Source organism: Schistocerca cancellata, chromosome 4 (assembly GCF_023864275.1).
Source record: "Schistocerca cancellata isolate TAMUIC-IGC-003103 chromosome 4, iqSchCanc2.1, whole genome shotgun sequence".
NCBI lineage: Eukaryota > Metazoa > Arthropoda > Insecta > Orthoptera > Acrididae > Schistocerca > Schistocerca cancellata.
Genome location: NC_064629.1, coordinates 348,296,425 through 348,312,689, shown reverse-complemented (window position 1 = coordinate 348,312,689; position 16,265 = coordinate 348,296,425).

Genomic DNA, 16,265 nt, shown 5'->3' with positions numbered 1-16,265 from the left:
CCCTCGCTTACCCATGGTACTACCTCCATGCATGCATCAAATCGGACTTTCCCTATGCGGAAGCCAACTGTCACTGACCCCAAAGGTGTGACCTCCTTATCCCCCACCCCACGCAACCTATAACGTGGTGGGTCTAACTTCCTTTGCCCCATTAAACTCTTAGTAGCTACTGACACTTGCGGCCCTGTGTCCAACAAAATCTTAAAATTTTTAGTTCCTATGGATCCTACCACTAAACATTCCACCTCTGCAAATGTATTTGTAGCATTGAAATTAAACGGGAGGTCCCTTAGATGGGTCTTAGGCCCCCTCTGCCGTTTAACGGTTGTCCACCTCTACTAACTCCACTTCTCCATCCTCCACGCTACTGATTTCCACCCCTTCCTCTATTCCTTGGTGATTGGGTACATTGCCTCTGCACATATCCCATACGACCACAATCATAACATTTCATACCTGCTCGAAATACTGTTTGTCTATCATGTACCCCCGTTGCCACGTCTATTTCCTCACATTGGATTGCCATCTGAATGGCCAAATACAAATCTTTCGGAGTCCCTTCACGCACTTTCCAGGCCATATGCGCTGGTAACCCCCTCAGAAATACATCAAGTGCCCTTTGCTTGGCCTCCTGCAACAGAACACTATTAGCTTCATCGCTCTGACCAAACACGTAAGTATACTCTTTAATTTCTCTTATTTTGTCCTCAAATTTCTCTACCATCTCCCCCTGTCTCTTCGTCATTGTACTCAACATCTCCCTAAAGTACCGAGCGCTATTCTGTTTCTTGTACCTCTGTAGAAGCCCGTCCTTAAACTGCTTAAACTGTCCTGCCTTCCTTAAGGCCTGAGAACACCTTACATATGTCTCCGCTTCACCCATTAATCTAATCAACTATCAACATTTAACAACTGTTTATCAGTCCAATCATTCATCACAGCTGAAGTTCCTAAATCCTCCACAAACGAACGCACATCCTCAGATGCCTTTCCAGAAAACGGAATAATGAAACTCGCGGCAGCTGGATCAGTCTCCTGCTGCAGCACCCTAGGCAACGACTGATCAGATGTGGTTTCCTGCTCACTCCTAGATGTTAATTAACTACTCAACTGCGTATTGTCCACTGTCAATTAGGCTGCCTTTCCCAACAAAATCCGTACCACTTCTGGTTCCGACACATCTTATGTCCCTGACTCTGCCATTGTGTTGCTTTCGTTCCCAGTGACTCCTATTTCTACCAATACAATCCCACAGAAACAAAACATTCAACTACAAAAATAAACTGACTTCCTACAGCACAGTATCTCATCTTACGTTTCAGGAGGAGATAAATAAAACATCATACTCAGCCCAATACAAAAGTAATTAAATGCCACGAAAGAAAAATCTTACTGCCCGAAACACACTACCACTTACTCTGACAATGCAAAGAAAGAAAACATCCAACATTCAAAAAGAAAAATTGATCAACACTCACCACACTTTGTGACTTTAATGCAGGCGGTGGGCCCAAACGTTGTACTGTACAGACGACGCCCACTATTCTGACACCGAATGTAGCCATCACTGCCAAATGTAGATGTAGGCGTGCAGTGGAGGAATGTTGGACATGGATGGAAACTGTCAGGATGCGTCATATTAAAACTCGGTCGTGATCTTCAAGTATTTTATTATTCCCAGCTTCAGTGCCGCATTCCTCTCTGTCTGTGACACAGGGTCCCGTGATGCTGAGGACGTCGCTTCGCTGGCTGCAGAACAGCTTGGCGTGAAGAGCTACCTCAGCGCCCGTGCAACGTACTGCAGCGTGCCGGCCATGTACAGCCGTAATATTCTGACGACGTCAGGATGAGCCAGGAACCGACTCAGCGACCTTCACCTTGGGATGCCTCCAGCATGTGTTGGGAGCCAACAAGACTGCCCGCAGTAGTGAGTCGTCAAGTGGCCCACTGCTGGCTGGCTACAGACCCCGTGGTGGGTTCAGAAGGTCGAACCAGCGACCATTTATGGCTCCGTATTTGCGGCTATACGCCATTCGTCGAAGTTCGAAGGACAGGCGAACTTGCTAGCTACTTGTAGGGTTGTTTGAGATGCTGCTTAACTCTCTAGATACATATTTTTATAGCAGTGTTCTAATTCTTATACTGGAACACTGGCGCCCCATCTGCTGCTGCGTGTAGCCGGTGGTGTGACACGCCCAACCGTCCAGGAGAGCTGCCACACTTGAATCCCTCTCGTTAGAAAACTGGCACCTATTTATACATGGCTGTGCGCCTCTGTTTTTCTAACGCGCAGCTCCGAGTGATGTATTCATAACACCTAGGTAGGCCAGTGGGCCCCTAACTTGCGCCATGCAAACTACCGTGTTTACTATTTTCAGCAGTTCTATGGCCCTGTGGCCTCCATTCTACTTCGCAACTGCTGGTACGTGTAACTTACTGTCAACAGGCCCGCGCCTGGCTGTAACTTGCGCGCTCAGAAGTATTGCACCGAATCTACCTTTTTCCTATCTTAAACGGTGGTGCTGCTACACTAGATTTTCTAAAGTCATAGAACAATTCTGATGCTCCAAACTATAGATACTGTGTGTCTGTAAGAATTAGCTCACAGCACTACAAGATACACATCTAGCGAGCATGAAATTGTTTCTAGATTTGATTCTTGTCAGTTATCCGATGTCTTCCAAATATCAGTATATCCATGCACCTAGATAAATTGTGTGTCCATCACGCGGATGAGATTAGCCCGGTGGGAACAGCTGGTAGAAATACTACAGCTCTACGTATAAGCTCTTGCAAAGCTATCCCTGCAGTACTAAGGTATGTTACCACTAGCTTGTTATCAGAATGGCGGAAATAATGATCTCACAGCAAAATTATGATGCTTCCAACGAAAGATACTGTGTGTATAAGAATTAGAACACTGCTATAAAAATATGTATCTGGAGAGTTAAGCAGCATCTCAAACAACCCTACAAGTAGCTAGCAAGTTCGCCTATCCTTCGAACTTCGACGAATGGCGTATAGCCGCAAATACGGAGCCATTAATGGTCGAGAAGTTGCATAATCATAGGGGTAATCATATCCTACCAGATAATGGCACAAAAGCACTCAATCATCCCGACAAAGTAAGCAGGTCGTAGCTCGCTGACACCTTGGCAGATAGTCATTGCTAACAGTTTAAGCTCCAAGCATTCCCCCTCCCCACCCCCTCTCTCTCTGGGCTAGTAAGAAAGAAGATCCCTGACCTCCACCACCCATTATGATTTTAATAGTCGCGCTTATGCGAGAGCGACCATGTATTCAGCCAGGCAGCAATTCTAGGTGGATTGAAGACACATAATTATAATTACGATATCTAAACCAAATGAACCCTGTGTTATTTTTGGTATTTGCGACATTATTATAAGTCTCGTTTATTAACTGCAGGAAAATCCAAGTATGGCCATCACTGTTAACGGAATTTCTACTGATCCATAAAATTCCAGACGCAAACTGCACAGGTAACAAACTTCAATATATATATTTTTAATTATTGATACGAAATCTTATCCCAGCGTTAAGAGGGACATGGAATATAAACTGTGGTGACAAAAGTCGTAGGATACCTCCTAATATCGTGTCGGACCTCATTTTGCTCGGTATAGTGCAGCGCTCGACGTGGAATGGACTCAAAAACTCGTTGGAAGTCCTCTGCAGAAATATTGAGCCAAGTTGCCTCTATAGTCGTCCATAACTGCGGAAGTGTTACCAGTGCGGGATGCCGTGCACGAACTTAACTCTGGATTACGTCCCATAAATGTTCGATGGGATTCATGTCGGGCGATATGGATAGCCAAATCATTCGCTCTGAAACGTCCCCTTAGAACAATTTATACACGACTGTGCTTAAACTGACACACAATATTTTTAGCGCAACGCAATCTGACTTTCAAAAATCCCTACAAAAGAATGGCCCTGACTAACATTAACCTACGGTTTTACATGTGAAATGTGGTGTAAACCTTTACTCTTCCTAGTACGCAGAGTTTCAACTTCAACGCAATTATCATGTGGTATACGTCGGATTCTGTAAGGTCCATTGTAAACTAGAAATAATTTGTGACTCAAGTGTTTCTTCTTATGTGGTAATGAATGAGCTTTAATGAGAACTTTCTGACCAATATATAATTTCTTTGCATTTGCTTTACCGTGTAGTTTTCTCCTTTTGTCTGCTACAGATTTTATATTTTTAATAGCCAAATCAATTATGTCTTTGTGTCGAAGTTTACGTGTATGCGGGAAAGGTACAAGCTCTCTGATTCTGTTCGGTGGTTCTTCATTCTTCAGTACAAGAGTAGGTGGTAAAGCAGTGGAGTCATGAGGCATTTCATTCAACACATTTTTAAATACGTGTAAATATCTGTCCCAATGTTGATGCTTTCTGTGACAATAAAGTGTGCAAAGCTTATTGATTTCTTTCATAATCCGTTCAGATGGGTTACAATGTGGTGAGTACAATGAAATAAAAACAGGTTTGATTTTATGATACCGAAGCATGCGTGACCAAACAGCAGATCTGAATTGCGGTCCGTTATCTGAAATGACTTTACTAACGTGTCCAACTTCACGTAAGAAATTTTTAACAAAGGCGTTGGATACAGACCGTCCAGTGGCTTTACGTAACGGTGTGAAAGAAACAAATTTTGAAGTAAGTTCAACAGCGACTAGAATGTACGAAAATCCATTAGATGTTCTGACAAGCGGTCCCAAGAGATCAACAGCAGCAAATTCTTTTAATTTAGAAGGAATAATAGGAAACAACGGAGCACGATGTGAGATAGTAGATGGTTTCGCCTTTTGACAAAGTTTACAAATAGACAAGACTCTTCGAATTCGCTTTTCCATATTGTTAAAATAACAAGTCGTTCGAAGAATATGATAACATTTTCGTGGGCCAAAATGTGCGTAGCTGAAATGAATGTACCACATGAGCTTATTAACAAAATCGTCTGGAATGCAAAGTAACCATAGCTTGTCATCAACAGTGCAGCGTTTGAAGAGTATGTTGTTTCTAATCAGGTAATAATGCCGAATCTGAGTGTGTGTCTTTTCATGCCATTTACTTTTGATGTCTTTCCAAATCGGATCTTTATCTTGTTCATGAGCAATGTCCTTTAAAGATGTGGTGATGAAGTTTTCAAAGGCGATTTTCTGAATGTAAAGAATACTGAAATTTTTCTCAAGGTTGCCTTCTGTGTTACTTTTCTCAAGCCCAGCCGATGCGCGTGACAGCGCGTCCGCAACAATGTTCTCCTTGCCGGGAATGTAGACTATTGTGAAGCGGAATTCTTGCAGAAACAATGCCCAACGTTTTAACCTGTCATGATTTAATTTTGAAGACATAAGAAATTGTAATGCATGATGATCACTGTATACTTTTACGTGCTTGCCAGAAAGAAAGAAACGGAATTTGTTAAATGCCCAAACGATAGCTAAAGCTTCTAATTCAGTAACGGAATAATTTTTTTCAGATTTTGTTAGCACTCGGCTAGCAAAAGCAATGGTTTTCTGAATGGTAGTGTCATTTTCTATGGCTTCTTGAAATAAATGGGCACCAAGACCGACTTTAGAAGAATCCGTGCTAAGGCAGAAATCTTGTGACAGGTCTGGATGAGCTAGTATTGGCGCGTTAAGTAGCGATTCTTTCAAAGAATTGAATTCCAACTGTGCTTGTTCGTCCCAGTTCCAAATAGTATTTTTTTCCAGTGAGAGAACAAAGTTTTGGTGTAACAAGAATTTGCATATTCAGAAAACGACGGTAAAAATTTACGAGACCTAGAAAACTGCGGACTTGTTTTTTTGTGGATGGAATTGGAATGGCTCTGATTGCTTCTAACTTTTCAGGATTCGGCTGAATGCCTTCAGAAGAAATAATATGTCCCAAAAACCTCACCTTTGACCTACCGAATTCAGACTTTTCCAAGTTAACTGTAATTCCAGATTCTGCAAAAATACGTAACAAACTCTGTTGAGGATGCGGTTATGTTGTCCCCATGAAGCTTCTGCTATTAGAATATCGTCCACATATAAGGTGATGTGACGTTTTAAGAACTCAGGTAATATGGAATTTAGCCCGCGAATGAATGCTGCCGAAGAAATGTTCAAACCAAAAGGAAGTTTCCGAAACTGATAACAAACGCCGAAACAAAGGAAAGCTGTGTATTTTCTACATTCTGGATGAAGTTCGATCTGATAAAAGCTGGATCTGAGATCAATGGAAGACAACACTTTTACACCATTAAAATTTTGAAGAAGTTCTTCCATCGTCTGCGGCCTGTCTGTTTCAGGAATAATGATAGCATTGATTTGTCTCGAATCTAAAACAAGCCTGATCGATCCATTTTTCTTCTCAACAACATGTAATGGGTTGTTGTATGAGCTTACTGCAGGCTCAATAATGCCCTCATTAAGCATAGATTGTATTTCTGTTCTAACACGATCCCTATAATGCGCCGGAATTACGTATGGTCTAACACAAAATTTAGTATGCTCACGAACACGAAATTGGTATTGAAATCCATTGATTGTTCCTGTTTTGTGAGTAAAAACTGTGGAATGTGCTTGTAAAATCTCAAAAAGGTCCTGCCTATCAATGTCATTACAATCCTCAATTGTCTGAATTTTATTCTGAATTAACTCATTAGTTTAAAATATGCCGTCGATATCATCCCTGTCAGTACTTGCAGAGTGATTGTTAGTGTCTAGTTCCGTAGAAAATTCCGAACTGTTGTCTAACAGAAGGTAAAGCCGATTAATTTCCTCATCATGGTTTGAGAGCCAGTCTTCAAATTTCAAAGCTATTGACTTACCTTCTTTCTCTAAATTTATTTCAGCATCGTGAAAGCTTAAGATTGCTTTGTATTCATTCAAAAAGTCTACTCCCAGTATAATTTCCGTCGACAATAATAGAACAATAAGAAAGTTCATAGAGAAGCTGTGGCTTTGGCAAAAGAATTCTAAATTGGTTTGTTGGCGTACATCTACACTTTTTCCAAAGATTGCACCTTGTAATTTAATCTTACGTAACGGAAGTGTGGGGCAATCGTTCGATTTGTTGCATTTGCTAAAAGCTATTTCACTAATTACTGAAATGGGACTGCCAGAGTCAAGTACTGCAGTAAATTTTACGTCATTTACAATAATGTGAATCACAGGATATGCAATGTTGTTATGTTTTACGTCGTGTTCCTGGAGTAAGATGTCCCTAATGTCTTCCATTTTTACGTAATTGCTAGCTACGGCAGCTGCGTCGTCAGTTTCATAAGTACGTTTTGTGGCTGCCAGCGGTGTGAGTCATTGCCTATTGTCTCTTTGTTGGCGCGCGTCGTTATTGGGATTTGGAGACCTAACTTCTACAAATTCACTGTGACGAGAGGGCCCTGCTCTGTTTAAATCCCGCCAGTTCTGATGCAGTTCAGGTCTGTCGTTACGATCATATCGTCTGTCGTCATGTCGGTAGATTCCATAGTTTCTTTCTTGTCGGTCACGTGGTGGAGAATTTCTCCCTGAGTCGTAACTGCGCACTGGACCGTTGCGTCTAAAGTTATTCTGTCCCCCTTGATAATAATTATTTTGGTTCCCATATTGTCTGTTTATCTGATTGTCTCTGTGATAGTCATTACCGTGGAGAGGTGATCTTTCCCTGTAATTATTACTACCCTGCCAATGGTTGTCATACGGGTGGTGTCTGTTTCGGTTACGATTTACATTGAAAGAATAGCCTTGTCGTATATTATTTCTGTCATCGCGGAATTGTGATGGGTGTGATCTGTAATTGTTGTGTTCCTGTTTTCGCGTTCCGCGATTGTCAGTGTCAATTTCCAGTTCTTGTAACAGTCCCTGAAAAGCTTCACTGTCGTCTTTGCAACGTCCTGCCAAAATAATATGTCGTAAATGTTCAGGTAATTTGATTAAGCAAATGCGTATGAGTTCTGAGGGGCTGCATGGGTTTGACAGGTACTGATTCTTGTGCAACATGTCTTCAAAATATTTCACAAGACTGGAAAATTCAGATTGTTCGAAATGTTTCATCATTATGATGCTATGTTTTACTCGGTCTTGTGTAGCTTGAGACCAATATGCTGAGAGGAACGCATGGTAAAATTCTCCTTCACTGTGACAATCGTGAATGACTGATCGCATTCTTACAGCTGGTTCAGTCTCCAAGTAGCCACACATAAATTCTAACCTGTGCTCCAATGACCAGTTGGGAGGAAAACAACGAGAGAATTGATGGAGCCACACTTGTGGATGAAAGTCGTTGGCAGAATTCTTAAACGTTTTGAATTTACGTGTAGTAATGAACAGCTTATAGTCAAAATCATCATGTCGGCGAGTCGCATGTCGGTCATTGTTACGTCGTTTCGGCGGTTCCATCTCAAAATTCGGTGTACCTTGCCAATTTCTTTCATAATTTCCGAAGTGCCCTGTGTTATTATTTTGTGGCTGTTCTGTATTTCTATGTCCCTCTTCCCGTATTGGAGTGCGAGTGTCCTCTGAAATATGTAATTCTTGTATTACCTGTGTCAGCTGATCTTGTTCTTCGCGGATTTCTCTTTGGTGTTGCGTATTAATTTGATTCAGATTTTGTTTCAGTTTCCTAATTTGTTCGCACTCTTCTGTGTCGTTAAAGACTACTGGTTTTGTGTCATTCAGATTATCATCTATCTTCGTAGATAAATTATTTAGCTGATCCGAAAGTTCAACTACTTTCTCTGATAATGAACTAATTTCCTCCATGTGTCTTTCTACTGTGTCCTTTAAGTTTTCCTGAGTTTTTGCAAGTTGCGTAACCGAATCGGTAGATGCAACTGAGTCCATTTTAGCTTGCAAGGTCTCATGATTTTCATGAACAATAGTCTGCAGTTCTTTTATGGCTGCTTCGTGATTCTGAAATGCATTTTCATGACACGAAAAAATAGGTTGGAAATGCTCACAAATTTGTGTGTTTACGTCATTACAGACTTTTTGACATTTCGATTCGATGTTATGTAACTCAGTAGTTAAATCTTCACGTGTTTGTTCAAGTGTGGTGTCTAACTTTTTAAGATTTTGTTCCATTGTGTCTAACTTTTTAAGATTTTGTTCCATTGTGTCTAACTGTTGCTGTGTTTGTCTCTGGTGTTGTTCCATTGTGTCTAACTTTTGAAGCTTTTGCTGTGTTTGTCTCTGATTCTGTTCCATCGTGTCTAACTTCTGGAGATTTTGTCCCATTTGTTTCTGATTTTGTTCAAGCGTTGTGTCTTACTTTTGTAGCCTTTGTCCCATTTGTTGCATTAACTGTAATAACAATGCACTGGTGTCTGAAACATGTTCCTCAGTGCTATTCGGCAGTGCATTTGAACCGGCAATATTCGCATTTTGACAAGCAGAAAATGTGTCTTGACTTATTTGAGAAAACGGTGAGGACGCAAAACCTGAATCTACAGTATTTGCAAAATAGTGCCCTGTCATTTCGGATTCCTGAGGCGAGCTGTTGCTGAGCGATCGATCGATAATGCTTCCCTGTTCACTAATTGTTTCACTGCCTACACCATTGCTTGCAGCCCGCTCCATTTCCCTATGTACAATTACCAAATTACTACTTTGAACATTAGTTAATTCATTACTCAGTGGCGCTAACACACTGCTTTCGTCTTCACTGTCATTTCTCAGTTTACTTTGGAGCCTAGTATTACGTTTTTCACACGCCATTATTGTCACAATATTTCACACGACAACACAAAAAAACACAATTTGAAGAGCAAAAATAAGAGAACACATTAACATAGAACTGAAAATAATATCTAGTTAATTGCAAGCGCAGCTGCGAAATACTTGTTGCAAATCTACATGCATGCCACAACTGTTTTACTGTGCAACAATGAAAAACCACAACTACCAAGGAAATTCTCTCTATAATTACGCGCTAGCAATAAACAAAATCTACACTAAATACACAAACTACAAGAAAAAATCAGAAGATTCCAGTGAGGTATCCTAGGCTAAGGGTCGACATATGAAACGTCCCCTTAGAAATATTATACACGACTGTGCTTAAACTGACACACAATATTTTTAGCGCAACGCAATCTGACTTTCAAAAATCCCTACAAAAGAATGGCCCTGACTAACATTAACCTATACCTTTCACAAATCACTTACCTCACAAAAATCTTCATTACTCGAACTACTGCAATACAGCGAGCGCCACTACTGCCAGCTAAATAAAAGATTCAAACTACGGAAGTCACTAACTACTGATAGGCATAGTTAGCAAATGAAAGATTTTAATAGAGAACAAGCAATGTATTTACCTTAATAGTCATAATATATATAGCAGTTCATGACAAATTTCAAAACTCCGCCATCTCTCTCCCCACATCCACCACTGCTGGCGGCTCACCTCCAACTGCGCAACGCTACGCGCTGTTCACATCCAGCTGCCGCTGCCCAACACTACAATGGCAGACAACAATGCAAACTAGCCACAGACTGCACACAGCACAGCCAGTGATTTTCATACAGAGCGCTACGTAACGTTACCAATAAGAAAACATAAACAGCCTACTTACAGCTCGAATTGTACAGAATGTTCTTCAAACCACTCTCGAGCAACTGTGGCCCAGTGATATCATATTATTGTTTGGGTACATGAAATCCATGAATGGGTGCCAACGGTCTCGAAGTAGCAGAACATAACCATTTCCAGTCAGAGATCTGTTAATTACCGTCGTGAGCCCATAATCTCTTCGGAAACCTTTTCACATGGGTCACCTGACTACAAATAACAGCTCCGCCAATGTACAGCCCTTTTTACATCTTGTGTACCTGATAATACCGCGTGTATTTGCATACCTCTATCCCATGCCTTTTGACACCTCAGTGTACATATATGCTGTAAGAGTGGAAAGCCAAGGCATTACTACTAACCTGCCACACCACGATATTTATAAATATAATTCTGCAAGCACACTGACTTGGGCGAGATCCACCTGGGCCCCCAGGCAGAATAAAAAAGCATGTAACTCTCACACTATTTGAGTGTGACGTCATTGTAAGACTCATAAATAGATGTGGAACCAGTCCGAAGAGTGTACGTACACACACAATGTTTTATACGAATCAGCAACTAAACTGTGTTTGACCTGTGGTGCCTAATGCAAAAATTATCTATCTGTGTATAATTTTAATTATATAACGTGGAACTCGATTATGCAAACTCGTGCTGCAGGTGAGTACTTGTATAAAAAGTAATGTATTCCGAGCTTACTACTAGTACAAACTGTGCGTAGGCGCTGGACTGAGGACCTAAGTCTAGATTATGCGATGATGATGATGTTTGGTTTGTGGGGCGCTCAACTGCGTGGTTATCAGCGCCCGTACAATTATCCAATCTTTGCTCAGCCCAATTTCGCCACTTTCCTGGATGATGATGAAATGATGAGGACAACACAAACACCCAGTCATCTCGAGGCAGGTGAAAATCCCTGACCTCGCCGGGAATCGAACCCGGGACCCCGTGCTCGGGAAGCGAGAACGCTACCGCGAGACCACGAGCGGCGAACGCCTAGATTATGCGTATTATGTTACCAAAATACTCGTCTTAGTTCTGTTTACAATGATATCAAAGCCGTCCACATATTATGATGACTCTTGATGCCAGGGTAGCATTATACATTTTTCCATACAATTGTCAGTTTTGGGAGCTGCATGTCGCATTCCTTATAGACATTGGGGGTGACACTTTAATCAATATATACCGCAAAGTAAGTGGTTTTTGGTGTGCAGAGTAGAACACAATGCATGTTGTTTGTCGTTGCTAGAAACCATGTCTCCACCCAATGACTCTGCGGTATTCAAGACGCGACACCCCCAGTATAGTGTATTTGGATTGCAAGTTCACTCGCATTTAGAAGATCATGTGACTGGGAGTGGTGTCATCATGGTATTTACCCGATGATTTTTTGCTACTAGAGTGAAAAATCATCATTAATACAAAAAGCATTTGCTGTTGGTGGTCATATTGCCAGGCTGAGACGCATCACAGTGTTTTTCTTAAACTTGTACAAATCCGATGCAGACTAACATTGGGTCTAAAGCTTCATTTTTTGGAGAATTACAGTAAATGCTGTTGATTTGCGTGACTGTGCACACATTCCAGGTAGTCAGGTCCGATAATTCGTTATACAGCTATGCTCTGTATTTGTACAGTTTTAATTATTTAACCTGGAAATCGACTACATGAGCTACCAAACAGCGATGCTGACTGTTCTGCTGTAGACTGTCTGTACGTTGGATGGCTGCCTGTACATTCTAAGCAAACCAACATGGGATAGAGTACCGTCCCAGAGGTTTTTTTTGATAGTGTTAAGAATATAAAAAATTCTAGTGACCGTAAGTGTGAGAAAGCAAATAACAGCTATGCATCACTAGAGAGTCTGACTGTTTTGCTGGCAGAAATATAGAACAAATTATACCTTCCTGATACGTAAAGGAGGCAGTGTTCATCGAGGAGACTTACGTTAAAGGTTTCGTATATGTAGTCCTAAGCTCGTTCTGCAGTTTGTCTACTGGGGAAGCAGTACTAGCTTAACTAGCTTAGATATTGTTGTTCATGACATCTTTTGTAGTTATGAGTTCTAATTCTAAAATTAGAATACGTAAGTGGTGTTTTTTTTATTTTTTTTTTATTTGGCTGGATGTGTATATGTTGTGAAAGACTGTAGTTTTAAGGATTATTCAGTACTGGAAAGATGCAATATCTTAGTTGTTGGATGTCAGACCTTGTAGCTACAAATAGGCCGAATCTTATCGACAATGTCTGTATAGAAACAGGGATTAACTATCATGATGTCATTACAGCAACAGTGGTTACAAAAGTTAATAAATCAGTCAACGTTAGGAGAGTAGTTTTGCTAGAAAGAGCAGTTAAGCAGTTGTTAGTATCTCACTTACTAGGTCCGGTAAAAAATTTCGGAGCATTCGTAATTTCGTGCCAATGGTGTGTTGGAGCGAAATGCGGTTGGCATTCCTGTACACGCTTGTCTTTAACGTGTAGCTGCCTGTAATTTCATGGTTTTATGTCTGTTAGTTATTGTTCACTGCTGTATTGAGTAGAACGTTGTGTCGCATAGTTTGCGAATTTCGAGATGGCAGAGTTAGGGGAGCAACGCTTCTGCATTAACTTTTGCGTGAATCTCAAGAAAAACTTAACAGTGAACACCAAATGATGCATGAAGCCTATGCTGATGCCGTACTCGGTGTTACGAAAGGTTCACACGGTTTAAAAATGACCGGACGGAAGTTAAAAATGATCTTCGTTCAGGACGCCCTTCGATGTCTGTCGCACACTGTCGCCACGCGCCGACTGGTGGATTCCGCAATATCTATGTGAATGTAGGTGGACAGATGTACTCTACTTAAAAAAAAAGAAGATAATCAGGACCTGTAATAGTTTGTAACGGGAAAATAGATTGCACTATATCAGAGATACTGGTAACTGTTTTGTAGCCAATCTAATGGTGTGATGCAAAGTTACTCCACGAGATAACTGAAATAATTTCGTCTGCTGCATTACGTCATATGGAAACAAGTCTGGTAAAAATACTTCATTATGCAGTTGCACGTATGACTGGCAGAAACATAATTTTTCCAGATGTGTTACAGCTCCACCAGCCGGCCGGAGTGTCCGTGCGGTTCTAGGCGCTACAGTCTGGAGCCGAGCGACCGCTCCTGTCGCAGGTTCGAATTCTGCCTCGGGCATGGATGTGTGTGATGTCCTTAGGTTAGTTAGGTTTAATTAGTTCTAAGTTCTAGGCGACTGATGACCTCAGAAGTTAAGTCGCATAGTGCTCAGAGCCATTTGAACCATTTTACAGCTCCACCATACAGTGCTAATGTCAGTATGGTGTTGTAAATAAATACCTACAAGTAGGCTTCGAGTCTGTTACTATTTATCACATACATAACATATTCAGGATTGTCGTCGTGTGTTATGACAAAATAAGCGATCTGATGAACAGTCTGAGACAGTTGCCATGTTGGATGAATGGCAAACAAATATTAGACAAAAATTCATGGTTGTTTATTAAATGGCTGCTCACACACACACACACACACACACACACACACACACACACACACACACACACACACACATATATATATATATACAAAAAACGGAAAAAAGTAATGATCGTGTGGCGTTGCTATATATATATATATATATATATATATATATATATATAGTGAACCTCCAACTCTAGAAGAAGTTAAAGAAATAATAAAGTCACTCAAGAATCGTAGAGCACCAGGAGAAGATGGCATCATCGCGGAAATCTGGAAGTTACAAGACCCAGAACTCACCAAAGACATCCACAGGATCTTGGAAGACATCTGGAAAACCATGAAAATTCCTGACGACTGGAAAACTGCCCTGATACACCCACTACACAAAAAAGGTGACAAGACTAACCCGAACAACTACAGAGGAATATCCCTACTACCGGTCACATACAAGATCCTCTCTAAAGCTTTACTGAACAGACTAGAATGCCAAACCGACCACTTGATTGGGGAATACCAAGCAGGCTTCCGTAAAGGGCGGTCTTGTGCGGAACAAATTTGGAACCTGAAAATGATTTTACAACACAAACAGAACCTGATCATTACCTTTGTTGACTTCAAAAAGGCGTACGACTCTATCGACCGGAAAACTCTCTTCAAAATTCTAGCAGAATACAAAGTAGACAACAAAACACGAGCTATCATAGAGCAAACTTTAACCAACACGACCTCCAAAGTAAAGTTCTGTGGGGAACTATCAGAGCCCTTCGAAATTCGCACAGGTGTCCGACAAGGCGATGGCCTCTCACCTCTCCTTTTCAATCTGGTGTTAGATAAGGTCATAAAAGAATGGGAAACATCACAACAGGGGATAACCTTAGGAAACCTACAGATTAAATGCCTGGCTTTTGCAGATGATTTGGCGATTGTCACGAAAGGTATAAAGGAAACAAAAGACGCTATTGAAAAACTGCACGAAATCGCTTCCAAAACTGGACTACAGATCTCTTACGAAAAGACACAGTTTATGAGCACAAAGAAACTCTCATCTCTGAACACAAAGTATGGCACGATTTACAAAACAGCAAACTTCAAATACCTCGGTGAAACACTACAAATGAGTGGACATAACAGAGACTCAAATGAAGAAAGAAAGACTAAACTGGACAAGGCATACAAAGTAGTATGGAATCATTACAACAAGAAGTCTATCTCACAAAAAGCCAAATTACGCCATTACGACACGGTGGTGCTCCCCGAGGCACTATATGCAGCAGAGACCACACTAATCCGAGGGCATACACGTATCAGACAATTAGAAAAAGTAGAACGGAAAATACTTAGGAAAATATTTGGCGCAACTAACAACAATGGAATATGGATCAAGAAACCTACAGAGGAACTGTACAAACATACGGAGACAATCACAGAAAAGATTAGAAAACGCAGACTACAATTCTATGGACACCTATACAGAATGCCATCACACAGGCTGACCAAACAGATCTTTGACTGGGTAACCACTAGAAACAACAAATGGGTGGCAGAGGTAGAAAACGACCTGAACCAGCTCAACATAACAGCAGACACAATAAACGACAGAATAAAGTTCAGAAACATCATTAAGAAAAGTAAACTACATGAGATACAATGCGACAAACGAACAAGCATAAAATGGACCGAAGAACGAAAGCAAGATCACAGCCAGAAGATGAAAGAAATATGGGCAACCAAAAAGGCAATCAAGATGAAGCCGAAGACACGAAGCCGACAAGAAGCATGGACAGAGGACCGGAAACAGAAACACAGCGAGCGAATGAGGGAAGTTTGGGCAGCAAGGAAGGCAGCAAAAGGAACTGGCCATGTAGTTTAGTCCAAATGCGCTCTTTAAGGGCAAAACACCAATAATAATAATAATAATATATATATATATATATATATATATATATATATATATATATATATATATACACAAAACGGGAAAAAGTAATGATCGTGTGGCGTTGCTGGTATATATACATTACGAGATTTGCTCGTCTGTCTCAGATCCGTTCCAGGCTGTATTAATAGATGTAGAACATAATTATCGAACACCCAGCAGCGTCCTGTAAGAGGAAAATATCACACGCAAGGATTATGGACATTTTTACAAACGAATCTCACATTTACCAGCTTAGAAG